The sequence below is a fragment of the Musca autumnalis genome, unplaced genomic scaffold, assembly GCF_047663935.1.
Source record: "Musca autumnalis isolate F117 unplaced genomic scaffold, ASM4766393v1 scaffold_5, whole genome shotgun sequence".
In the NCBI taxonomy this organism is placed as follows: domain Eukaryota; kingdom Metazoa; phylum Arthropoda; class Insecta; order Diptera; family Muscidae; genus Musca; species Musca autumnalis.
Window position 1 is genome coordinate 129,536,098 of NW_027412088.1, and position 26,806 is coordinate 129,562,903.

The 26,806-nt window shown below is 33.7% G+C and overlaps 1 protein-coding gene across 10 annotated transcripts in view; it reads right to left on the reverse strand.

Annotated features, from left to right (window-relative positions):
* Positions 1-25,003, reverse strand: part of Rgk2 (Rad, Gem/Kir family member 2) — a 114,158-nt gene extending 89,155 nt beyond the window's left edge. For 5 of the 10 annotated variants that reach the window (XM_073991276.1, XM_073991278.1, XM_073991282.1 and 2 more), the window contains exon 1: positions 24,874-24,992. The gene's annotated coding sequence lies outside the window, so the exon portion shown is untranslated. Of the gene's footprint in view, positions 1-24,873 lie in introns of all 10 variants that reach the window. The other 5 variants (XM_073991281.1, XM_073991274.1, XM_073991283.1 and 2 more) reach the window with 2 other exon arrangements.
* Positions 25,004-26,806: the final 1,803 nt, after the last annotated feature.

Below are 26,806 nucleotides of genomic sequence, written 5' to 3' on the forward strand. Positions count from 1 at the left end.
CTGCTAAGTGAAAATATTGAAAATAAAAATCAGTGTCTCATCAGCACCCAACCTGTCAACATCTCTCATTGTACACCAATGGTAATGGAATCAGTACACAGACAATTCGTAGATTACACAATCATTTCTTCTGGACTCAAGAAAATAATGCATTTTTTTCCTAGGACATGTCCCGTGTTAACAATAATGTATTCTGGAATCAATGAACCATAGTGTTTCTGCATTACATTCTCGTTTACCATTGCTTCCATTTTCCCACTGGGTAGTTGTAAACACTCACCGGTCTGTTTGTATGTGCGTACATGTCGTCACCATAAATGCTCGAAGACTTAACACACGCAAATCGTTTTTGATGGGATCTGATACATAAAGCTAAAATACATGCTCTGGCAAAATTTCTAGCTTCTACGTTCAAAAAAAAAAAAAAAAGAAATGGCATTTTGGAAAATGGTGGTTTTGTGTTTTTGGTTTCATTAATTACTCCCATTCGTAATGGATTGATAATATCCCAAATACTTGACCTCATAAGATAATTATTCCATAAAACTGTTTTTCATTTCATAACGTTTTTGCTTCTCCTGTAAAGTTTTGATTGTGTGGGTTACGTCTTCGGGCATTTATGGTGACGATGTGTGTATTTGCCAATTGGTTAGCAGTTTTTTTTTGTATTTTTATTTATTTCAAAATAATTCATTACAATAAATTTATGTTGCCTCAGCGCCTTGAAGGCTTTATTGAGGCGATTTAGTTTACAATATTCAAATGAACGTGTTTATTTTTTTTTATTTACGTTAATTTACATAAAAAGCATTTCAATATTAGTTAGTAATTAAGACTTTAATTCTCTTTTAAATAATGCAACTGTCGTTTTATTTTTTATAAAATTGGGAACGTGGTTAAAACATACACTTCCATTGTGCTCAATTCTTTGTTTCGTTAACTCCATGCGACATTTTGCAACTCTTAAATTTGTATTGTTCCTCGTATTGACCGTAGTTTGATTAACAAGAAATTGTACTGACTGAGGTCCAATCTCATTAATGGTTTTATAGACATATGTCAGGAGTTGAAGTTTATAGTTTCCATGTATGGGTAGAATGTTAATAGCAAACTTCTTATATAGGTCAATTGCTGGGTATAATCTCGGCAGATTGAATACTATTTTAAGTGCCTTATTTTGGGTTCTTTGTAGTGACTTCAAATTTGTGTTATTTTTGTGGGCATATATGATTGCCAAGTAGTTAATATGACTTTGTATACGAGAATTATATAATAATAGTTTTGTTTTTACATTGAATGTGTTGCTGAATTTATGCAGGATACCAATGACAGGTGCAACTTTTTTTCTCAGCTCGTCCATATGTACATTCCACGCTAAGTTGTTTTGCATGCGTATACCAAGATACTTCCCCTGAACATTGTAGAAGCTCCTAGACCAAAGAGACTGGAACAGTCTATGAAGCAGCGGAAACATACATATAGGGGAAAGGAAAAGCTGAGAGTTATTTGTGAATTGAACGCGATCTTAAGCCGAAAGTGTAAGTAAAGAAGTAAAGTGAAAACCAACTGAAGTCTTGTGTGAATAACTGAAGTAAAGTCAATAAAGCATTGTAGAATCGTAATCTAAAACGATTCCTGTTTTTTTTTTGGTACAACGCACTATAGGTAATTTGCCCAGTTTTTGAGGCAAAAAGTCGATTTTGCAACTTTTAATAATAATAATTTTTTAGTTGGCATTGAAAAAAGAACATGTCAAAATTTATTAATATGAATGATATGTTTCAAAATGGCACCATTATCGCAGTTTAATTTGCCGTCAAAATGAGAATTTCGATGAAAAACTAAAAAAATATATGTATATTATAATGCATATTTCAATGTATTTAAAACCGCGGAAAAATAAACCAAATATAAATATATTTAAGATGGAATAGACTGGCAATTGCGAGAGGAATTTATTGAATACATAATATAACTTAAACATTTTGAGTAGCGACCAAAAAATACAAAAAGTCAGAAATAAATATTTTATTTTTCTTAAAGTCACTTCATATAGACTTATACTAAATTGGCCGTATTCGGCCGTGATTTTGCCACCTAGAATACATTACTGAAAGTCTTCTGCATTGGTATTACAAGGTTTCAAACCCGATTTTACCCGTTTTTTTTATATTTATCAGATTTTATAAGGTTACTTCTCAATAAAAAGCATTAAAATTGTGTAAGTTTGGTTTGAGGAAATAAATAATGAGTATAAAAAATATTGTTGCTTATATATTCATTGCAAGTAAAATAAGTAATGGCGACAAATTGTTTGTTATATACGTGGTTTTCTATTAACGGTGCGGCAGTAGTAAGCTTTATTTTATCTCCCTTTTACATATTAATCATTGATACGGTTTGAAGGAGTACTAAACTCGTCTTTATTAACGTATGTTCAAAAAATATACAAAATTGTAATAACAATTCTCTTGAAAATCTACACGCGGGGACAAAATTTTTGTAACTTACTACCGTGATCGTTTTCAACATTTTGTTGTGTATAAGAAAACTAATAAAAATGGGATTGGAAGAAATAGCTTTTTTCGTTATATGAATAGTTGCTTATAACCGTTGTTCGTTATATCCGAATTGTATCTGTAGAAATCTTTGCTGTATCTCTCTTTTACACATAAATAACACTGTGATACAAAAGTGGACAAATTTTTTTTGCAGGATTTCTGATGCACAAATTCGGTTTTGTGGGAGTCCATAAAAGACGAAAATACCTTTGGTTTCTTTGGGTCACTTCGGGTTTTGATTTTATAACGGTAAATGTAGTGAAAAATGGGCTTTCTTGGATTTTCAAATTTAAACGGACATTACTTCTTTTTTCCACAACCGATTTGCACACACTGTTTTTCATTATAAATGAGAGAGTAATGCCTTTCGAACAAGCCATAGATTTTTAAAATCGGTTAACAAATGGCTAACTAATAGTGGTTTAAGTGTGACAAAAACGCATTAAAAAACAGTAAAATGTTTTTCCTTGTGCTCTAGGCTGCGTAAACGACACCTAACAGTACAATTATTTACTGTTAACAAGTAGGAAATTTAGTTGGCTTTCCAAAATGGGAAAAACCAAAGAATCGGTTGAAAAATGAATGCGTTATGGCATTTTTGTGTTTCAACTTTTTGGTTTTTTTCATATTTTCCTTTGTAAGTGTGTGCAAATCGGTTGTGGAATAAAGAAGTAATGTCTGTTTAAAGTTGAAAATCCAAGAAAGCCCATTTTTCACTACATTTACCGTTATAAAATGAAAAACCGAAGTGACCCAAAGAAACCAAAGGTATTTTCGTTTTCTGTGGACTCCCACAAAACCGAATTTATGCATTAGAACCCCTGAAAATTTTCACTGTAGCACAGTGTAATTGAAAAAGTTAAAAAATCCTCTAGTTCCGCTTTTATTCATTTTTGTCTCAAAAAAGGGCAAATTACCTATAGTGCAACGTCTACACGGGATTAAGTTGCAACTCTAATTCCGTAACAATATTCTTTAGAAAGGGCATTAGTACTCAACTACGAAACATAAATATGAAGTAAAATTCATATCTATATTATTTATTATGTCAGAAGTCTTTACGAACTTGGGAAATTGGACAATACCATAAACGAGATGAAAAGGCTACAGATAGATGTGTTGGGCATTAGTGAAACTTGGTGGACCGAATATGGAGAATTTGTATCTCATGATATAAAAGTTTATAACTCCGGAAACCCGGAAGGAATTCATAGAAGAGGTGTCGCAATTCTGATCAAGAACAAAATAGCTGCCAGCGTCGCTGGATGGGTTCCAATATCAGATAGGGTCATGATGGTGAAAATATCTGGAAAACCAATTAATATAAACATAATACAAGTTTCTGCACCCACCTCTGATAGCAATAACGACGAAATAGAACAGTTCTACAACGACTTGGAAAAATTGTTGAAAATGACAAAACCGCACGACATCACAATAATCCAAGGGGATTTTAATGCCAAAGTCGGGCAAGAAGTAACAGCTGAAGTTACAGGCAAATTCGGACTGGGAAAACGGAATGAAAGAGGAGAGAAATTGATTCAGTTTTGCCAAGAATATAAATACAAAATCACCAACACATTATTTTGTCTTCACCCTAGGCGACTTTATACGTGGAAATCACCTCAGGATAATAATGGCAACATAGTAAGAAACCAAATAGACTACATTTTGATAAATAAGAGGTACTGTACGTGTGTGTCAAAATGTTCTACCTATCCTGGTGCTGATGTCCCCTCAGACCATAACCTTTTAATGTGCAATTTAAGAATTAAACTTGCTACCACTCGCAAGAAAAAGCCGGAACCAAGAATCAATATTGAAAAACTGAATGACCCATTAACGAAACAAACGATAAAGGAACAATTAAATGCCGATCTCACTGAAATAAATGCAACAATATGTAATGTCGAAAACCTATGGAACCAAGTGAAAAAATCCATAAAAGATGTCACAAAAAATATAATCGGAACCAACATGCGCAAAAAAGAAGATCCATGGATAACGGATGAAATTCGAGCACTTCGGAAAGAAAGAAGTAAACACAAAAATGTAAACTATGAAAGATATTGGGAGATAAACCAAGAAATTAAAATCGCTTTACGTGCTGCAAAAAATGAGCAAATAAATAAGCAATGTCAGGAAATTGAACGACTTAAAATACTTCATGACGACTTCAATCTCCACAAAAAATTAAAAGAGACATCTGGCATTTATCCAAAGAGATCGTCAACATTTATCTACAATGATAATAAAGTAGCAATTTATGAAACTGCAGAAAAGAAAAAAACTATGGGAAGAATATATTAAGCAATTATTTATCGATCACCAACGAACATCCTTATCCAACTCTGGGGATGAAATTAATTTTACAGGGACACCCTTTACTGATAATGAATTATAACTAGCTATTATGTCAATGAAGGATAAAAAGGCAATGGGTCCAGACGAAATACCTGCCGAGGTACTTAAGTTAATAGACGGAAATAACACCAAGCTTCTTTTAAAATTATTCAACAATATATATAAAACAGGACAATATCCCCAAGATTGGCTCAAATCAACATTTATTACAATACCCAAGAAAAATAATGCGAAGACCTGCAGCGACTATAGACTAATAAGTCTAATGAGCCACGCTCTTAAAATATTTTTAAAAATAATACATAGACGAATCTATTCGATCTGCGAAGCACACATGGGACAAACACAATTTGGATTCAAGGAAGGCATGGGGACACGAGAAGCGTTACTAGCTGTACAAGTATTAATACAAAATTGTCGAGAGGTACAAAAAGATGTATTTTTATGTTTCGTAGACTACGAAAAAGCGTTCGATACGGTAAATCATGATAAATTGATGGAGATCCTACTTTCAATCGGATTGGAAGACAGTGACATAAACTGCATTAAAAACCTATACTGGAAACAGATAGCAAACATTCAAGTAGATAATGAATTAACTGACGATGTTCCAATTTCAAGAGGCGTAAGACAAGGCTGCATATTGTCCCCTCTTTTATTTAACATATATTCTGAGAAAATATTCGAAGAATCTGTACGTGGAAAGAATATTGGTATCCAACTAAACAACACCTTAATAAATAACATACGCTATGCTGATGACACCGTATTAGTAGCAAGCAGCATAGCTGGACTACAAAAATTAATAGACGCAGTAACACAAAATAGCGAAATATACGGATTAAAAATCAACGTTAAGAAGACAAAATATATGGTAGTAAGCAGGAATCATGCCGAAAATAATACGCCACTAAAGATAAATAACGATGAAATAGAGCGAGTGACAACCTACAAATACCTCGGTATTCAAATCAACGATAAATGGGACATATCAAGAGAAATTAAATGCCGAATAGAAATGGCAAGAAACAATTTTTTCAAACATAACAAAGTTTTACTTAGCCACGACATAAGTCTTACTACAAAAATACGATTTGTAAATTGTTACATATGGTCCGTTTTATTGTACTCTGCGGAAACATGGACTTTGAAAGCTGTAGATGAAAAAAGACTGAACTCGTTTGAAATATGGATATATCGTCGAATTTTAAAGATCCCATGGACCGAGCGCATTACGAACGACGAAGTGTTAGAACGCATGCAAGTCGAACGCCAATTAATAAAAAATATAAAAACACAAAAAACCGCATATCTTGGTCACATTATGAGGCATGAAAAATATAAGCTTCTGCAAACAATTATCCAAACAAAAATCGATGGGAGAAGACCGAGAGGGCGACGGGAAACATCATGGCTCAAAAACATTCAAGACTGGACTGGACACCATAATGAAAGAACTCTTCTAAATGCCGCCAAAAACAGAAACCTATATATAAATTAATAAACTGATTTGTTAAATATACCAAATTATCATTATGTAATTGTATGATCGCTAAAACCCGAAATCCGGAATGGCAAATAAAGAAGAAGATTATTTCTACTGTATCTTACATTCAAAAAGGACAACAAAATTATTTTAGAAAGCTTCCGTCGGTTTTCTTTATCTGAAAGAACTTTACAAAATCTGCTTTCTGATCAAATCTGCCTTTGTAATCAAAATAGATATGAAAAGATTTGACTTCAAAGGATGGTAGATATCCTGTGAATAACCTTCTAACTTAGTATAATATACGGTTTGCTTAATTGTTTTCTTATGTTTTTCTTTTAAAATAAATAATGATTTTTTCAAACAATTTTGGTGTCCCGAATTTAATGTTATATATCTCTAATGTAGAAAAAAATTGCCCGGAGTCGGAGTCAACTCCAGCAAAATTGCTCGACTCCGACTCGTAGACTCTGACTCCGAAACCTTGGTTGTACATCAGATGCTCTGTTTGATTGCAGTGCAAATTTATTTTGAAAAGTACGGGCGTATATTCTGAATTTAAATCATTTATTTATTGTCTCTGGTTGATTGATATATTTTGGGATATTTATACATATGATATCCAATGTAGATGGCAGAACGTTTGATCTCGTTGGAACATAAGTTGGGGTTTGAGGATATACTATTAAATATGGAATAGCTGTGATAGTATCAACTAAAATATTCGCTCTATTGGAATTCCAATTCCTATATTTAGGTCGCTACATATTATAGTTCTGGCGTTAATATTTATTATTTTTTTAAGATCTTTTCCATACAGAACTCGTGATCGTTCATTTACTGCTCCACCCGGAAAGTATACAGCAATAATATTAATGTACCTGTCGACTAAATATAATAAAGGGTCTTTCTGTCTTCATAAGAACTGTTCACTCATTAATAAAATCCAAAATTGAATATGGCCTAGTTATTTTTGGAAAAGCTCCCAAATCGCATTTGAACAAAATAAATACTATACTTAATAGGGCTATAAGGATGGCACTAGCGGCTTACAGAACTACAACAATTAATAATCTGTTATTTAAAAGTGATTTCATGTCTATTTCAGAAACTGAAGACCCCCTTACCTCTACACTTTTCAAACATATTTTCTTTAGGGATTATTCTCCCTCTCCGAAACAACAACAATGATAACAAAATCATCAAAACATAAACATATGTATACCCTCTACTCTGGGGGCCACCGTGGTGCAATGGTTAGCACGTCCGCCTTGCACACAGAAGGTCTGCGGTTCGAATCACAGGCCAAGCAACATGAAATTTACAACGGTGGCAAAATTCCCCCTCAGTAATGCTGGCGACATTTCCTGAGTATTTCAGCCATGAAAAACTTCTCCACAAGTGGTGTCGTAGGACACGCCGTTCGGACTCGGCAATAAACAGTAGGTCCCATATCATTGAGCCATTATGAATCGGCGTGCACTCATTGATATGAGAGAAGTCTCCCTTGTCCCTTCGGGGATGTTGTGGGAACATATGTATGTATGTATACCCTCTACTCTAAACCAGACATGACCAAAAAGAGAACGGAGAAAATGTGAATGTAAACAATAACAAATCAAAACATTTGTTCTATTTTGTACGCTCTTTCTGTGCATTCGGGTCGTGTGCGTGTAAGTTGCCGAAAATCATCGGCACCGCCGTGCCAAATGTGACCATGCTTGCTCTAAACAATGTTATAGAAAATTGTCAGATCTACAATATGTCTATCAATAACAAAATGATGCATAAACACAATTTCCCCCTCGGAATTTCAATACATGTTCTATAGATTTATGTCTTTCTAAATACAAGAAGGGCAGTACGTTCGCAGAGGTTTAATGAAAGTACTGGAAATACAAGTACAATCAAGAAATATGAAATTTATATATCGTCACCATAAATGCCCGAAGACGTAACCCACAAAATCAAAACTTTACAGGAGAAGCAAAAAACGTTATAAAATGAAAAACTGTTTTATGGAATATAATTATGATGAGGGCGAGTATTCGGGATATTATCAATCCTATACGAATGGGAGTAATAAATGAAACCAAAACAGCGGAAACGCTTGGTTTTGGGATCCGTCATTACAACAAAATATGCAATAATATCCCATTTTCCGAAATGACATTTCTTGAATAGGATCGATGTTTTTGAACGTAGAAGCTTGAAACTTTGCCAGAGCATGTATTTTAACTTTATGTATCAGATCCCATCAAAAAAGAATTTCGATTTGCGTGTGGGTTTCGTCTTCGCGCATTTTTGGCGACGATATACAGATGTTTCAAAAATAGGAGATACAATAGCTTACAGTATAATTTTGGAAGATATCATTAAAAAATGTACAACCTTGCCTGAATATAGTTCTTTCTTTACAGCAGAAATAGTTGCTATTTATGATTCCTTAAAAACAATACAAAACATAAGGGGTAACTTTGTTATATTTACTGATTCATGGCTTCACTACAGTGAAACCAAAACCCAATCATCCCAATGAAAACATTGAATTACATTGAATATTTATTGATGAATAAATAAATACCTTTTGATCAGACTCGTAAATTATTCTCTTCTCATTATTATTTTTCTTAAAAAGGGGCAAATAATATGTTGCTTTTCAATATAATCAGACTTAATCCTATAGTCGTTGTTTAAATATTTTATTAAAACAACTTTAACTTATTAGTGAGAAAAAATTGGCGATGTTTACCAAGGGGTAATGCAGGGAAGACTATAGTTACGGATTTCGCCACAGATCCTCATCAGCTCCCTTGTTTCTTGTTTTTCGTCAAGAAACTTTTTATACCCATGTGTCAATTGATTGCATTGCGAATAATATGTTTCGAACATGCCATATTATTTTAAATCGGTTAACAAAAGACTAAGTTATATGTAGTGGTTGAAGGTTGAAATTACTTTTAAGTTTTTTATCCGTCTGTACCCCATTTGAATAATATGGTTTGTTGGAAAGATATAATTCATCCCTTTTAGAGAAAAAATAATAGAAAATTGTTGTGAAGAAAAATAAGTTATGAGCGTTTTTCACTACATGTACCGTTAAAACATCAAAATTAAGTGACTCCAACAAAACCGAATTAATACATGGGAATACCTGATGTAATTATATGAACATTCGCCTTTCCATCAGAAAATAAGTGCCACAGAAGTGATGCTTAGGCGAAGGGTGAGGAACTCGCATCCAAATGCTTGCAGGGAACAATGTTATAATCTGTTAATCGCTAAGACAATATTAGTTGGACTGGAAATCATCTACTTTAAAGGTTTGCTGACATTTTGAAGCAGTAAAATAGAGTTTTTTTAATTATGGCTCTAATTCAAACAGGCAACTGAATTTATGTATATAAAAACATATTTTGTGATTGTAGCACTCGCGACTACGCATTTTATACCATTGTGTGTGGTAAGAGGTGTTATGCCTTTGTGTATTTGTATGTAACATGCAAAACGAGATAGACCCATATCCCATCTAGGGATATACATAGAATCACTCTCTGAACCGATTTATGCATGTCCGTCCCGGGCAGACGGACGGACATGCATAAATCGGGTCGCAACGTACGGGTCGAATTTATATGTAGTCTGATTCATCTAAAAATATCATGAGGAATATCACTTTTTAGCCATTGGTAGAACGGTATTACTTTGGTGAAAATTGGTTTAGATTTGGATATAGTTAACATATATTTTCAATTTTGAAGTATGGAAAATGTCACGGAGTTTGGACTTCGTTGCTAAATTATATTGAAATGGGTTCAGGTTTGGATATAGCTCATATATTTTTTATATGTATATTCCCCCGATTTGAGGTATTTGACTCACCAAACACAATATGTTTATCTAATTTCGATGGAATTTAGAAAATATGACAGAATTTGTTCCAGAAGTAAGTTCACTAAATAATTTTGAAAACGGTTCAGATTTGCACAAGCTTCCATGTATAATTTTGTCCGATTTCATGTACATATTTGATGCACACATTACAAAATTGGACAGACATTTGGATGAAATTTGGTAAATGTGACGCAATTTGGTCTAGAAAATAATTCGCTAAATTATATTGAAGCCGTATTGGCATAGGGTATCATATAGACAGCCCCTCTGATCCTTTCCTTATAGATTAATATATTGATTAGTTCTTTCTCTAATATAATTGTTCCACAAACATCTCATACGGGACAAAGGAGGCTTCTCTCACATCAATGAGATCAATGACACCACTTGTTAAGAAGTTTTACATGGCTGAAATACTCAGGAAATGTCGCCAACATTACTGAGGGGTATTTTGCCACCGTTGAAATTGTTGATATTACCTAGCCTGGGAATCGAACCCACGACCTTTAGCGTGCAATGCGGGTGTGCATACCATTGCCCCACGGTGGCACCCATAAAATAGAATATTTAATATATAGATCTATAATTTAATTATATTCCACAATTCCGAAGTTTTTTTATTTTATTTTTTTGTTAAATAAAATATTCTACTTATCATCGTCTGAAAACGATTACTCGAAAATTAGTTGTAGCTGAAAATATTCTTTATTGGTTAAGATTTTGGTCAAAAATATGAAAAACTTAAAAAATGTTTCTCTACATTTTCGTAAGAAACCATACTCGTTAAACATACAAATTAGAATCAAATATTTTTTATTTTTTATACATATTTGAATTGTTGTGATAATTTCGAAGTTTTAACTCAAATCTTAATAATACTTGGTTCGATTAATTCCTCAGGAAAATCACAGTTTCTATCTCTAGCTTTGGGTTCCTTAATTAATACGGATCTTCGCGCGTATTCCGAGACATTTTAGGAAAAATTTTACGTCTACGAAAAAATATAAATTTTATAAATATTACTCCAGCATTCCTTTTGAGTATTTTGTGCTGGGAGTTTTTAATATTTTTCATAGTATTAAAATTAAAACAACATCCTAATATGCCTGAAGATCGGGCTAACCACCCGAGTAATGATAGACTTATCATTACCAAAGTCCTAATTATCATAATCCTAAAATTATCAAAATTGATTACAAGAAATCAAGATCATTCCTTCTCTCCATTTTTATTTACATAACCCAGCAAAATAAATTGGAAGTTGTGTAATGTGGACTAGTTCTTTCACGGCATGTTTTGATGCAGTTCCAACGGAGTCGTGAAAAAGGCACTCCATTTCTCACATTTTAACCGCATTTGAATGCAATCCAAAGAATCACATCCATTTGTTACATTTTAACAACATCCGCATGCAGTTCAACGGAGTCATGAAAAAGGCACCCCAATTCCTCGCAATTTAACAGCATCCGGATGCAGTCCAAACGGAGTCGTGAAAAGGCACTCCGTCCGCTACATTTTATTAGCAGTTGTTAGAGATCCCTACAAGTACATAAATCAGTTTGTACATATCTACAGGCAGCGGCATAAAATTTCCAAAAAAATTTAACATTTCCAAAATTTTGTTATAAAATTATTGCGAACATTTTTGCGGTAACTCGCGATAAGAAAATTTTCCAATGCAGTGCTCTTGGAGTAAGTGCTCTTGGTGATAAGAAGACAATATCAAACCCTCGGACTAAATGGAGAGCGAAGGAAACACGCATGGTTGCGATTGCATTCCATGGAGAATTTTCATAATTTGTGTTAATGTAATAAAGTTCTTAATATTTTTGTTTTACACAAATAATAAATGCATCTTATTTGTTCTGGGATATTTTGCAATGGCTTGCACAAATTTCGCAGGATGTTTGTATCATAACACGTGGACTGCATCCTATTCTAACCCAGAGGGATAGTTAAAATACAGTGCCAAAGAGTCAGTTAAAATGCAGTGCCAAAGGGTTAGTTAAAATGTAGTGCAACGGAGTGCCTCTTTCCGGGGTCACGCTCTTGTAAAAAGAATGAGTGAAAATGCATAATTTGACGCACTTCCAAATCACTTGTACATATGATTTAACTGCCTCTTAGGAGGCAAACTTTTTGCTTGGTAATTTATATATTGCATTACATCCATTATGTTCATTGTATCATTTTTCGTATATCTATCTATATAATTACTTATATTTCTCAATATTGTAATATTAATACTTTGTATATTTCCTTTTATCGACATATTTGAATTTACTGTTATTCATAATTTTCATTTCCTGTTAAAACATATTTTACTATTTTGTCACTTTTCAATTTCCCTTCAAATAAATAAATTCATTATTCTGAAAATGTATTTTAAAAAATATTCAATTCAAATAAATTATTGAAGACTATTTACAAAAATCGAATTTAATCTGGATAAATAAGCGATTTACATTGCTCCTGTGAAACGTAGCATAATGGCTCGATGCGTGGGTCTTCGGTAGACTCCTAATTTTTCAATGTATCTCTTAGGTCTACACAGCTCAACTCGAAAGAGAAATACTAAAATAAATATCACTATAAATAACCTTCGCCTTAAGAAGGCAAAAATAAAAAATAATTTCAGCATGAGCCAGGCTGGGATTCGAACCTGGGTCCCCGACAACTGAGTATCAAGGTTGCCGGCATCTTAGCGTTCTGAGCCACCATCAACTTGTCAAAACATTAGTAGGCAATAATTGATGATCAAAATCTTCTAATATAGAAGAGCAAGTACTAATGACGTAGGAATAAAACTTACCATAGGGCATCCCTGCTGCTTCAGAAACTTGTTTCACCAGTCACGATTTATCTTCAGATCACTCGCCAGTTTTTCTAACTTTGCACGTCCAATATATCAAAGAATACCAGCAATGTAATTTGCATAACAAGATAACTAATTGGCACTACTTTAGATATCAAGTATCCAGCACGATAAATTTAAACCAATCACTTAAGACAGAAGATGAATTCACTGAAAGCATTGAACACCTGGTTCGTACTATTCAAATTGCACCTTGGAATTCTACGACAAGAAGAAATTTAAAAAGTCCGCAATTAACTTAGAATACAGTGCTGAAAAAATTCAGAAAAAAGAAAAGCAAGAAGGCGATGGCAGCAAACTGAATCACCTGAAGATAAGCGTAGGCTTAACAAAATTACATACGACCATCAAAAACTCCTTAAAAATATAAATAACAGACAAATTGAGCAAGAAATTTAAAATCTAGGTAACAGTAAGTCTACGGACTACTCTCTGTGGAAAATAACTAAGAAAGTTAAACACCAATCTAAAACTAACTATCCTATTCGAAAGAGTGACAATAGTTGGACTAGAAGTAATACGGAAAAAGCCCTCACATTTGCAGATTACTTACATGATGTTTTTACGTCCAACAGTAGTGAAACAAAGCCACATTACATTGAGACTTATCTATGTAGGTCAAACTTACCAACTTGACTTACCAAAATGGAAATTTACAAAAGCAGAAGTTTTTCAAAGGACTAAGTGTCTAAAACCTGCTAAAGCTCCTGGTTATGACTTAATTACACCGAAAATTTGAAATGAGCTACCACAAGAAGGCATACATCTTATAACATGTATATTTAACGCTTGTTTAACATTTGATTTTGTTCCACCTCAGTGGAAAGTCGCCCAAATTTCGGTGATCCAAAAGCCAGCAAAATAAATTGGAAGTAGTGCAATGTGGACTAGTTTTTTCACGGCATGTTTTGATGCAGTTCCAACGGAGTCGTGAAAAAGGCACTCCAATTCCTCACAATTTAACAGAATCCGGATGCAGTCCAAACGGAGTCATGAAAAAGGCACTCCGTCCGCTACATTTTATTAGCAGTTGTTAGAGATCCCTACAAGTACATAAATCAGTTTGTACATACCTACAGCTAGCGGCATAAAATTTCCGAAAAATTTAACATTTCCACAATTTTGTTATAAAATAAAATTATTGAGAACATTTTTGCGGTAACGCACGATAAGAAAATTTCCCAATGCAGTGCTCTTGGTGATAAGAAGACAATCAAACCCATTTGGCAGACGAAGCAAAAAGAGTTCAGCTTGGACTAAATAGAGAGCGAAGGAAACACGTATGGTTGCGATTGTATTCCATGGAGAATTTTCATAATTAGTGTTAATGTAATAAAGTTCTTAATATTTTTGTTTTACACAAATAATAAATGCATCTTATTTGTTCTGGGATATTTTGCAATGGCTTGCCCAAATTCCGCAGGATGTTTGTATCAAAACACGTGCTTTGGACTGCATCCTATTCTACCCCAAAGGGTTAGTTAAAATGCAATGCAAAAGGGATAGTTAAAATACAGTGCCAAAGGGTCAGTTAAAATGCAGTGCCAAAGGGTTAGTTAAAATGTAGTGCAACGGACTGCCTCTTTGGAGGCAAACTTTTTGCTGGGTAATTAACATTTGATTTTGTTCCACCTCAGTGGAAAGTCGCCCAAATTTCGATGATTCAAAAGCCTGGCAAACATGCTGATCAAGTTAAATCGTATGGACCAATAAGTCTCCTACCTGTTCTTTCTAAAGTTCTATTCTTAAAAAAATTAATGCCTGTCATAGAGGAAAAGAATTTAAAACCGCACCACCAATTTGGGGCGGCTGGACCGATTTGGATAATTTGGTTTTTATTCAAAGAAAATTTTACCAAGCCCACTTTTACGCCCATTTTTTCAATTTTAATCTTTTCTACAAAAACGACTGAACCGATTTTTCTGGAATTGTCATGGAATCGACTGGCCCCTGGTGAAAATATGCTACATATTTTATTGAATTTTGGAAGGGGCGGGGTACTTCCCCTATACCCTATTTCTTTAAAAATGCTATATCTGTATAAATAAAAATCAAATGTCGTTTGTTGGTAATGGCATCCGTTGAGAATGGCTGCAAAAATTTAGATAATTATTTTTTTAATGGTCGTCATTACCCAACTTAAGTTTTTATGCAAAGAAAATTTAACCACCCCCACTTTTATCAATTTTCAATTTTAATCTTTTCTACAAAAACTATTGAACTGATTTTCTTTAAATTGACCGGGAATGTACAGGGATGGTCACCTGTGAAAATAGGCTACATAGTTTGTTGAATTTCGGAAGGGGCGGGGTACTTCCACCATACCCTATTTCTTTAAAAATAAAAATCAAAATGTCGTTCGTTGGTAATTGCATCAGTTTTCAATTTAAATTTTTCTACAAAAACTACTGATCCGATTTTCCCTTTTGTCAGGGAATGTACAGGGCCCCGAAAACTGGCTACATATTTTATTGAATTCCAGAGGGGGCCGGGTACCTCCCTTATACGATATTTAAAAAAAAACTTTGGGACCTAAAGACCCAACCACGCCTGCTTTTTTAAATATGTTATATCTCTAGTAATACTGAACCGATTTCCATCAAATTTGCAGCAGGAGCTTAAGGTTTATCGTTATTATGTATTTTTATGAATTTCGGAGGAGGTGGGGTACTTTCCCCACGCCTTTCTTTTGAACGCTATATAAGCCAAACTTATGATTATATTGGTTCAGCATAAATTTTTTCAGAGACAATGTGTTTGTGTTTTTTAGACATGTTATATCTTGAAATCTTATGACCACACCCACTCAATACATTTTTTTCCAAAACTACTAATCCTAATTTCATGCAGTTTTCAGAAAATGTTCAGGAATGTGTTCCAAACTGAAATATATTTGTAGACGGCGACTTATTGTTTTATAATCAACAGACAACGATAGTTGCGCCCCCGATCAAGAAAAACGATATATTTACAAATGTCCTTAAGGGGTTATGACCACTTATTGAGCACTAAAAATTACATTTTTCATGAATTTTTTACAACAAATCTACCAATTTTTTTCAGAAGATTTTATTTCCATCTGATAGATCACACCTTGAGCTACTTTCGGAATTTTTCTTATTGAAAAATATTGCCCAGTGTTCTGACAAATAGCCGCGTACGAAAAGCTGTTTTGCTGTGCACAAAACCATATGAAGACCGGATCATCCGTTTTCGAGCTACAGTGGGCACCGCATTTCAAAATGCCATTTTGAGAAAACCGCGTTCAAAACTTCCATGTTACATACAAATCACAATAAATTTTCTCTTTCTATCGCTCAAATCTCAGCTAATTTTTGTCCGATCGACTCGAAATTTTTGCAACTTATTCTATTCTACCTGTACTTTAAAATGATCCAATAAAATTTTTTTTCGAATTTGTAAAATTTGTAAATGGTGAGGTTCAACAGTCGATCAGCCATGAAAAACAAAAACTTATACATAAGTCTCAATAAGCGGGAGAATTCGACTTAACCATTTTATTAAAACTTTTATAAGTAGATCGCATTAGGATAAAGACAGGGGACATAGACGATAATAAATCATAAACAGCATCAATGGGCGAAAAAATCCGTAAGAGAAAGGAAAGGTTACACACAAAATCTGTTGATAAATTTAAAATCCTCCTTGGATTGACAATGGGCCGAAGAAGTAAGCCGGAAATACCTATTTTTGAATTGTCAAGCACAAAGTCCATTAAAAGTTGTCATTAAAACTCATTACGAAGGGCCAGCAACGCGGACCGGGGTCTGCTAGTTAAAAAAATAAATATAAATGTTTCATATGCATGGAAAAATGACGAAAACTAGAGCGAAGAAGTTTTGTTTAGATTGCATTTCGACACTAAAATCCAGGATTTTCCATAATTACTGTAGTGACGTGAATTTCAGAGTACTTCTTAAATATTCAAAAACTATTTAGACCTTTTAGTGAAGCATGCGAGTTCATTTCCACACGTATAAATCAGAAATGCCCTAATATAAGTTTAGATAGGCTTATATTCTCATGAGATGACGGCATTTATTTTTAATAAGGACAACCTAATTTGTCATAGAACAACTAAGATTAGCTATTTTTAGAAATATCCATCCAAAATTGGTTATTACTGTCCATTTCTTGGACAATATTACTAAGTTTTGTATACTAAACTTTTTAATAAATTCAATTTTTAAAAAAATTGCAAAGTAAACATTACTAAGGATATTTAAGTACAAAAAAGTCACACTTTACCTAGAAAAATCCTTCAAAAGAAGCAAATATGTAGTGCCTTAAGGTGTTCGAATATGAATTTTGACTCTACTACGAACGCTATCTACATTAAATGATGGAACTTGTTAAAATATCTTTTTGTTTCATGTAAATTATTCTTAAATATTTTCTATACAATAAGTTAATACACTTGTTTCTGTCATATCTGCTATAAATAACGATTTTACTCATTTTTGAAGGGTGTTCGAATATGAGTTTTGCATACTGTATATCAGCGTATGCATATACAGTCTGTCGCAAAAGTTAGTATACACCATTAAAACCAAAATGTATTAGAGATAAATATCACTAGAACTTATTGAAAACAACAAACAATTAGTTTTATTTGATAGACAAGAATGTTGTCTTCCGTAATAACAATTAAAAGTGCGCAATATTTGCACACATTAGCAAATGTACGGTTCGAATCCCAAAAAGACCAAAATGTATGTCGCAAAAGTTAGTATACAACGGAGAATCCTCGTGGAACTGTGTAAAAAATTCTTGATATTTTTGAACAAAATTAAACTAAATCTGTACTTAAGATCATAAAGAGTATATTAATTGGTTTTAATGACAGTTATAGTACTTATAGTGACAAGTCCAACGTACACTGGATCGTAAAATCCACAAAAATTGGTCATATACAAATACAACAACTGTAGGGACAAAGTTCCGAGTGTTTTGTCCTGTTTATGAATTCTAATGCCATGAAATGCTCTAAAGTTTCAATATGGGGTGGCCTTGATCGAGTTTCGACTTGTCCTTTTTGAAAAAACTGGAATTTCTTGAAGGAAACCCATAATTTAGGGGCCATTGTCCTTTTGAAACATGTAATAATACTTAATGCTTACACATAAGGACTTTCCTTTTGAGTTAATTTTCTCATAAATGTTGCCCCTTTTCGTATTCCTACCAAAAGTAAATAGTAGGAGAACCTCAAGGTCCGTTGTAAGCCCTTCAGTTATACTGTCCTACCGGCCTTTTTGCAGTATCGGACATTCTTCTCGTGTCCCTAGTGTCTAATGTACTACTAATGTCTAATGAACTACTTCTAACTGATCCATTTAGCAAGCGCACCCAGCTTTTCAGAACGTTTTTGCACAATTCATGCGTTATAATAGCAGAGTAAGCTCTGTATTAAAATTTTAAATTAGCTATCATATCCCACGGTGTGCCTTAACCAAATTTAAGTGGAAGGTGCTTACACCTTGGAAGTTTTTGCAGATTCTGAAACTACAATGCTCATAGATGAGAAATATCAAGAAACTAAAAAAATCGCCGGAGGGATTTTCAAATAAATCGCGATTTAAGTTCACATTTTTAGGTTTCTTTAGGTTTTCACGATTTTGCTTGGAAACCGCGAGCCCTGTGTAAATGGGACTAAAGAAAATGTTGTAGCACTGAAAATTCTCCACAAGATTGACCTTTATGATATTTTCGTAGGTTTTATCTTTTTTGAGATATAGAAGTTCAAATTGAGACAATGCACTGATTGTATCGTCTCCTTATAAAACAATATCATGCTCAGTGCGCCTTAACTAACTTTTGATGAAAACCGCGTACACATGGGAAGATTTCGCGGATTCTGAAACAGCAATGTTCAAATATAAGAAAAATAAGAAAACAGAAAAAATCGCGGGAGGTATTTTTAAATAAATCGCGTTCAAAATTCACAATTTTAGGGTTTTTAGGTTTTCACGATTTTGCTTGGAAACCGCAAGTCGTATTGAAATGAGTCTAAAGAAAATGTTGTAGCTGTGAAAATTCTATACAAGACTAACCTTTAGGTTTTCTCGTAGGTTTTACCATTTTTGAGATATAAAAGTTCAGTTCAATATTTTAGGTTTTTATCTTATGTCTTCAAGATTTGGCTTGGAAATCGCAAGATATCAAAATGGGACTAAAGAAAATGTTGAAGCTGTGAAAATTCTCTACAAGATTGCATGATTTATTTTTTTCCTAGGTTGTACCATTTTCAAGATATATAAGTTTAATTTTGGAAATTGGAGTAATGACATTGTTTTATAAGGAGGCGATGCAGTCAGTGCATTGTCTCAATTTGAACTTCTATATCTCAAAAACGGTAAAACTTACGAAAATATCATAAAGATCAATCGTACGGAGAATTTTTACAGCTACAACTTTTTCTTTAGGCCCATTTACATCGGACTCGCGGTTTCCAAGCAAAATCGTGAAAACCTAGAAACCCCTAAAAATGTGAACTTAAATCGCGATTTATTTGAAAATCCCTCCGGCGATTTTTTTTTGCTTCTTGATATTTCTCATCTATGAGCATTGTAGTTTCAGAATCTGCAAAAACTTCCCGGGTGTAAACACTTCCCATTTAAAATTAGTTAAGGCGCACCGTGATCCTTCTGTGGTGGTGGAGTATTACTGTAGGGCTTACATCAGAACTTGAGGTTCTCCTAATATTTTTTTTTTGATGAGAATGTGAAAAGGGACATAATTTGTGAGAAAATTAACTGAAAAGGAAAGTCCTTATGTGTAAGGATTAAGGATTATTACATGTTTCAAAAGGACAACGGCCTCAAAAGTATGGGTTTCCTTCAAGAAATTCCCGTTTCTTCAAAGAGGACAGGTCGAAACTCGATCAAGATCACCACATATTGAAACTTTAAAGCTTTTCTGATCATTTCATGGCTTTAAAATTCATAAACAGGACATAACACCCGGATTTTTGTCGCTACAGGTGTTGTATTTGTAGAAGACCAATTTTTGTGGATTTTACGATGCAGTGTACGTTGGACTTGTCACTATAATTACTATAACTGCCATTAAAACCAATTAATATACTCTTTATGATCTTAAGTACAGATTTAGTTTAATTTTGTTCAAAAATATCAAGAATTTTTTACACAGTTCCACGAGGATTCTCCGTTGTATACTAACTTTTTGGTATTTTTGGGATTCGAACCGTACATTTGCTAATGTATGCAAATATTGCGCACTTTTAATTGTTATTACTTGTTTTAAAATGGAAGACAAATTTTTCTACTCTTTTGGCGTCAGAAGTCACTTTTTTGGATTTTAATTTCGATGACGAATATCCCACCTTTGCTTGGGACATATCAACAAAAGTGGCCAATATTAAAAAAGACCTTCTGATTTTTCAATTTTCATGGCGGATATCTTAGCTTCTGTTGAAGGCCGAAAAATAAACTAAAAAATGTGTTATATTTCTAAAACAGCTGAGGTGGAGCACACTTCATATTTTTATTTTATTTTGATTTGATCATGCGAATTTCTTTAGTGCGATTCTCTAACTCATTTTTTGAGTTACCGACAAAAACCGGTAAAATAAAAATGCAAAATTATAAATAAAAGTTTTAATTAAAGCTGATAACACTCTCGATATCGGTAGGACTTAACGACTACTACGTTTTGGTCGCTATGTCACCGAAAAAATTCGTTAATTACCGAAATTGTAAGCATTTTAAATTTACCGATTTTTGTCGGTAATTCAAAAAGGGTTGTTTAAACGCTTACATGTGCATCGCCAACTGTTTTTTTATTTTTTAACAAAGAACTCGCCTGCTGAAGGTGAGCGTTAAACACACAACCCTAGGATTTATAGTCGGGCAGAGGCGGTCTATGCCTCAGCACTCATTACTTAGTAAGGAGTGAAGTGTGTAGTTTTACCTTGATACATTTCTTTGTAGTGGGTTACATAATAACTAACGGATCCGAATTTTTGTTGGGTTGCATCTTCATTGGACAGAACCATGCAAAATTCATTTATGACCGGACCATAAGTGCATCATGATTAAACATAATGTTTTAAAGCTTCCGACTTTTGCGATACATTTGACCACCCACATCCACTAAATTAAAATGTGTACTCCCTGGGAAGTAAGCTGTCAAATATACATTTTCTTTTCAAAATATAACATTAATGGTTTTTATGCAAAAGTTATGGCACAATTCTATGTTTATGTTCAGAGCCCTTGATGGTTTTTTGTGTACAGCCATTAAATCCTATTTTTGAGTATTTTGCTTCGATCCATTATATACTTTGCATACCAATAATCGTATTTTCTATTCCAGTTTCAGTCCACATTTAGAATAATTGGTCTGTTCCTTTACTTTTAAAAATGGTAACAGTGGCAAAAAATATAAAGTGGTGAACTGCTCTTGTATATGTAAATTGTATGCTTTCTAAAGTAAAGGAACGCTTTGCAGGATAAAAATGGTAAGAAATGGTAACCTCAGGCACGTAAAGGAACAGAGCAAATCTATCCATCAATAGTGAAAGAAACGTCATATTACTTATTAAATCATTTAATTCCCATACAACTGTTTATTGATTGAGTAAGACATTTTCATAACAAATTTATTGTAAAAACTTCTTCCGACATCGCAATAAAAGTTTGTCTATGACCCTGAAGAAAATTGCCGTCTCCAAATTTAGCATATTTTTAACTAATTAGTAAATTTCACATACATTTACATTATTTTATACTTTAGGGCATATTTATAATATTTTAAACATCCAGAAAATAGATAGGCACTTAGAATCCATGATAGTGTTTATTTTTATTTTCAAAACAAAGACTTTACGTATTAAGTATTTTTATATGTAGTGATATAGAACAGCACGGTGCTCTTGAACCAACTTTAAATGAAAGGAGCTTACACTTGGGAAGTTTTTGCGGATTCTGAAACAATAATGTTCATAGTTCGCGGTCAAAATTCACATTTTTAGGGTTTTTTAGGTTTTTTTTGTTATTGTTGAAGATTCAAACATATGATTGCTTAAGTGTATGGAGTATTCCCCCATTAGCTTAACTTATTTGTTTTTAGGTTTTCGCGATTTTGCTTGAAAACTGCAAGTACTATCGAAATGGGATCAGAGATAATATTGTAGCTGTGAAAATTCTCTACAAGGTTTTACCATTTTTGGACAATGCACTGACTGTATTTCCTTAACTAAGTTTATATAAAAACCGCATACTCCTGGGAAGTTTTTGAGGATTCTGAAACAGCAATGTTCATAGATGAGAAAAATCCAAAAACAAGAAAAAATCGCTAGAGGGTTTTTAAATAAATTTCGGTTCACAATCTTAGGTTTGTTTTAGGTTTTCGCGATTTTGCTTGGAAACCGCAAGACCTATGGAAATGGAGCTAAAGAAAATGTTGTAGCTGTGAAAATTCTCTAGAGGATTGACCCTTATGATTTGTTCCTAGGTTTTACCATTTTTGAGATATAGAAGTTCGGGTCACATTTTTAGGTTTTTTTGTTAGATTTTTACGAAAACGGTAAGTCTTGTCGAAATGGGACTAGAGAAAATCTTATAGCTGCTAAAATTCTCTACAAGATTGACTTTCCCAACTTTTTTCCTAGGTTATATCATTTTTGAGATATATAAGTTTAAGTTGGGAAATTGCAGTCACGATTTTTTTCTATAAGGAGACGATACAGTCAGTGAATTATCCCAATTTGAACTTCTATATCTCAAAAATTGTAAAACCTACGAAAATAACATAAAGGTCAAAGCTACAATATTTTCTCTAATCCCATTTCGATAGGACTTGCGGTTTCCAAGCAAAAACATGACAACCTAAAAAAACTCCAAACTTTACCGCGATTTTTTTTTCTGTTTTCTGTGTTTTCTGTGAACATTGTAGTTTCAGAATCCGCAAAAATGTCCCAGGTGTAAGCACCTTCCATTTAATGTTGGTTCAAGAGCACCTTGGCAGTTAATCCTTCTGTACACCGACTTTTTATGCGGCAAAACCTCATATACACGTATGTATATTCATGTTATTTGGTATCCTAGATGGAAATTGAGTTTGAGATTTCGATTTCATCAACGACAAAAAATCGAAATTCTCTTCATGGAAGACGATTTCGCTAAAATTGTCACTCTTGTTTGTGCGATGTTTGACATTCTGTACGACAATGTCTTGCAATGTGTTATATGTACAGAAAAAATAGAACAACAAATTCACGAGGAACATTCATTATCAAGATAAAAAGCGCTACTATAAACGTACTCTTACGCAACATAAGAAATTTCTTAGATTGATTTCTTATTTGTCAATTTTCCTCTTCAGTTTCCATCCAGGAGTACGCGTACTTCTTCTAAATGTGTACACGTTTGGACGATTGCGAGTGTCAACCATTCCTTCTTCCGACAACTGTATCCTATCCTACCCTAAGTTTTCCCTATTCATTCACACATAACGAACTTATGGCGATGATTTGGTTCGATACCTGTTGGTTTAACCGAAACAAAAGTAAATAAAATATTTTTCGTTGTGTTTCATATTCGTATGTGCTTACACTTTGGTGATGTATTTACATACATACTTATGTATGTGTGTATGTAAATAATAGGCATATCCTAGACCACTACCATACATAATATTTTACAAAAGGGGATGCTCATAAGTGGAGGATGCTTAGTGTATCAAATGTGCTGCATACACGTTTTTGCTAAATTGATGAGACTTGAATGGGGTGCTGAGGGAAATTTTTACACATATTATTTGATAGAATGTTGTGCGAACAAAATATTTATAAAGTGTTTTGTCTATTACCGATAATGAACTTTGCCATTTGTTCAACGAAGTTCATGTCATGTATTGGCTTTATTGTCTCATTTTTGGTGACGGCCAACCTATAGTGACAAGCTGGGATTCCCTTCACCTATTGATTTTATAGAAAATACTTTTTTTCTAATATTTGATGGTTTGGCCAGGAGTCAGTCAGCAGCCATAGTTCGCGGGTACCCTGTTGCGTTATTTTGTTTGTTGTACACTTTTTTATAGTATACTCACAAAGTTGCCCAGGCGAGTACACTTTGTAAGTATGTATAATAAACCACAAATGATATGGATGTTTAGATGGATGTATTTGGCACAGGTATTAGAGGAGGGTTGAAAATTGTTGGTGCGTTGTTGTGTTATTCCGCAACCCATCTAAATACTTCGATATGTAAATGTATGGAAGGTCTAGTTAGAACCAAACTGACGGACTGGGAAGAAATGTCGACAAGAGTGATTATTACATGGTCAAATGCTAAACAGCGTGACAATAGACGCCAAATCTCTTCAGTCAGACCTACAATCACTTAGTCAAGCAACAAGTGTTGTTGCATGCCCCCACCGTTTTGTTCTTGTGTACATTGTAAATGTGTGCGTAACAAATCGAAGGTCCCCCGTTGGGGACATAGACGAGAGTTGTTAAAGCACGTAATTGTTTTATGTTACATTGTCCCATTTGGATTTTTAGCTGAATGTTTAGGGATACATTTGGACGTTATGAGGAATATGTCGTTGTTCTTTAGTTACACCATTTAATTTATTGCACTCATTGTACTATTGTTGTTCAATACATTATTTGCACGGAAAAGAGATACCACAATCTAATTACTTATTACCGTTTATTGCCGGGCCACAATTTTTCACTACAATAAATGAACGTTTCTGCGGCGATTAAGGATACGAATTTCAGAGCTGTGTTTCTGTATGAACGGTTTCAATGCTCGCGCTGTACTGTGGATATGCCGAGTATGTCTTATGTATTTATGAAATTATCCTGTAAACGAAGACGCTCAGAGCTCTCTTGTATTCGCAGACATATTGAATACATATGCTGAGCTTTTCTCGATGAGAAGAAGCTTTTTGCAGGCAACATGTAACCGTCAAAGTTCAAATAACTGAAGTTAGGAATGTGAAATGTTGGTTTGAAATTACAAATTGTCGGGAAAAGTTATTTTCAATAAATTGTTTAAGAGATTATCCCTATTTGTGCAGAGCAAACAAATCATTTTTCATGAATTTTTTGCAAAGAAACTACAAATATTTTTAAGTAGTTCTTTCTTTCATCTGAAAGAGCACATCTTTTTCTACTTCTGGAAATTGTGTGATTGAATTTTATTGCATATTTTTGTGGTAAATGGCTTCATCCGAAACCCTATTTTAGTAAAAGCGTTGTGCGGTACCAATGATAGCTCGAAAAATAATGGGCCGGTCTTCGTATATTTTTGTGGTCGTTGTAAGAACCTAATAATCTTGTCTTTAAGCAAAGCAGAATTTTAAAAAATGTATTTTAAAAAAATTGTGAAATTTGGGAACCAATGACGTGACCACGCCCACCTTTTTAAGATATGTAACATCGACAAAACTACTGAACCGATTTTTCTGAAATTTTTAGGAATGTACAGGGATGTCCACCGGTGAAAATAAGATGCGTATTTTGTTGAATTTGGAAGGGGCGGAGTATCATCCATATGGCATATTTAAAAAAACATCATTGATTTATAAATATAAATCAAATGTCGTTCGTTGGTAATTGCATCAGTTGAGAACGGCTGGACCGATTTTTTTAAATGTTCGTCATAACTCGACATAGGTTTTTATAGAAAGAAAATTTGACCACGCTGGAATAGATAGTGGAATAGATAGTTTTCTTTTCGTTACGAAAGTACCATTGCCCACAATTTTAGGCGAATTTGCTTAACCACTTCGTAAATCAATTACCTACTACCTAACCTTATCGTGTTAGCTAAAATGTTGTACAATACTTGAAATTGGACGGTATTGTTGTTTAGGGGCTATACCAAAACGTGGACCTATGTCCACAACTATTGGTGGCTCCTTCTCCTTGCACCCAATTTATAGAGAAAATGTAAATAAAAACAAAAAATTTTGAATGGGAGGTACCCGAAGAACGGGATTGATATGGCCTATATCCGATTTGATACATGACTGGATGCAATAATACGATGTGCAAATTTTGGACCAAATCGATTGCTCCCATCGAGAGTTATCGTTCACACCATTTTACAGAATATATTCCGAAAAAAGCAAAATATACACCTAATGACATTGGATGCACATTCTCTTGTGGTTCGAGCATAGTCATTTCTTAACAGATACATATAGCATACCTAGATAATGTTAATATATGTATGTCTATGTTTACCTGTTTAACCCATTTCGTACTTGCTGTTCTATTTTTTTGAACAGTAAACAAATTTTAAACACATTTTAGTATGTATTCATCTGTCAGCAAATAAAAAAATCTTCCCTTGAAAACTCCCCCTCCTCCTAGATGGTAGGGGTATATATTTGAAATCTATATTTTTGGGTACTTTTTAAATTAATTTAAAAAAAATTAAAAAAAATGAAATTTAAAAAGTAATCATTGTGAATTATTGCCAATATATGGAACCGTTTCACAAAATATAAATAAGATGATTTGGATGCTCAAGCAAGACTATACATACATATGTGCAAAGTTGACTGATCGAAATTTCGAACACTGGTACTTATCATAAATGTCAGGGGCTATCTAACATATAACTGACA